Source organism: Phalaenopsis equestris, unplaced genomic scaffold (assembly GCF_001263595.1).
Source record: "Phalaenopsis equestris unplaced genomic scaffold, ASM126359v1 Scaffold001249, whole genome shotgun sequence".
Classification (NCBI taxonomy): Eukaryota; Viridiplantae; Streptophyta; class Magnoliopsida; order Asparagales; family Orchidaceae; genus Phalaenopsis; species Phalaenopsis equestris.
In genome coordinates, this window is record NW_018165688.1 from 46,787 (window position 1) to 49,349 (window position 2,563).

Genomic DNA, 2,563 nt, shown 5'->3' on the forward strand with positions numbered 1-2,563 from the left:
TTTTATATATATCTATATATATATATATATATATATATATATATATATATTATGATAAAATTTTCAAGTTAACATTTTTTTAATAAAGTGAATGTCTTAATAACATAAATTCAAATTTAATGTGCATAATCAATAAAATTATCATGCCACGTGGGATATATGTTATCAAGTGGCAGGCGTGACATATATATATATATATATATATTATGATAAAATTTTTAAGTTAACATATTTTTAATAAAGTGAATGTCTTAATAACATAAATTCAAATTTAATGTGCATAATCAATGTCACGTGGGATATATGTTATCAAGTGGCAGGTCTGATAAAGTAGTCAGTTGCATTTTTACTTTGTAACGTGATTTTTTATGCATTTATATTGCTACACACAATATTATGAACAAGCCTTCTATGCGAGAAAAAAATCAAAATTGTGATTAAGGAGTGAAGCAATAGTCGTAGAAAAAAATAAATAAATAAATGATAAAACAAATAAAAAATTAAGTAATAGTGCAACTATTGATGTAAAGTTAAAGATATGACATGAGTGCAGAGCTTGTAAATACGAAAGTAAAGGTGTTATGTGTAACTACATATATATGACATGTGCGGAATGTATGTAAATGGCTAGTTCTATTTAGAGATGCCATACCTAATTAAGAGGGAAATCAAGTGTAGCACAAAGGAAAAGGGGCAATGGTGAGGAATAGAGGGCAGGGGAACATCAAAGGCCCACCAAAGATTTTTGTACATGATTTGATGATTGTGATAAAAAATTAAAGATTAGAATACAAGTGTGTTGATGGCATCTAATTAATTAATTTAATTAATATGGGGGGTAAGTAGTGGAGATGATGTGAATGTATACTTTCTTTCCACTAAAAGATGGTTATGTCATCTTTAGAATGATGAATATTGAGGGAGGGAATGAAATTTTCAACTCCTAGTTATTATTCTTAGGCATAGGTATAGAACATTTGGTGTTAGATTATATTCATTTGAATCAAATATGAAGTCAATGGATGGGGAATATTTTTTGCTTGGTGTGACTTCTTTTCTCTTTTCATCTTTTGACATTTTTTTTGTAAAATAAATAATAATTTTGGAATGTGGAAAGTGATTTTAAAGCAAAAGAATTAGTTGGCAAGAAATTTGTCTTCATTGATTTTCTCAATATTCTAATAATACGAGCCCTGGTTATTCCATATGGGCCTAACAATTCGAATACCACACCCTCCACCGAAGGGAATCAAACCTCAAATCAGACGGGATTTACAACTAACAAGCAGATGTCCGACCAATTGATATGAGTACTTGACGCATGGTCGGACATCTGCTTGTTAGTTGTAAATCCCGTCTGATCTGATGGTTGATTCCCTCCGGTGGATAGTGTGGTATTCGAATTGTTAGGCCCATAAGAAATAATCATGGCTCGTATAATATGTGTGCGTGTGTGCGCGCGTGTGCGCGCGCCCGTACCCCGATCTGTTAGTTGACATTCACAGCATAAGATCCTTTAGGTCGAGAGGTTTGAATCCCCTCTGGCACAATATATAAAGAGAGAGAGAGAGAGTAGTTAATGTTGTTTAGGTAATTACATACATTAAGATAACACAATTGTGATTTAATTTTTAAAATTAGACTTTTATTTATATCATATTTGAAATATCTAAAAATGTGATTTGAATAAAGTCCAAATATATATTTAATAATGTTTCAACAATATTCAATAATAATTCAGAGAGCATTCTAATATGATTTGAACACATACTCTAAAATATAAATTTAAGCATTTTTCTCAAGAAAAAAAATATTTTTCTAATTTTTGCTATCATTATGAGGCACATAAAGTGAAACTTTTATTTGAAAATGGTCCTCTCAAGATTTTGGTATGTTATAAGAAAACCCAATTAAATGTAGATATTATAAAAAAAATACTTACATAAGTAATCCAATGTTGCATGAATAGTCATCAATCAAAGCATTAATTAATGTATGTAGATTACACTTTAATTATGCATTAAGTAAATGAAGCCAAAAAGACTAACAAATCAAACAAAGTGAAAAGGGTAAATGGTGGGGCCATGGATGCTAATTTTTTGTATTTACATATCTACCAGATAAACTCTATTTGTCCATATATGCAGCCTTACCTATGCATATGAAAAAGATGTATTTCACTTTTTTATAAATAGAAAAGGTGGTATTTTCTTTTGAAATATAGAATATTTGGGTGGAATTAATGTAAAACATAAAATTTAGGCGTAGCTATGCAAATAAAGAGGAATTGAGCGGTCTTTACGTAAATGTCCAAAATGTCTGTTGTCAATGATATGGATTCCTGCGGCTGCCTATGAAGCAAGCACTCATGTCGGCACTAATTATTAAGTTGTCTGTCATTAATAAATTACTTTGATTAGTTGATGCCAATTTAAGAAAAAATTAAAATTTTTAAGGAGCAATATGAAATTTAGTTTATTTATTAAATTTTAATTTATTTTTTAATATTTTTGTTGAGAAATTTAGGTCGAAGAAAAATAAGAAATCGACACAATTTCATAAG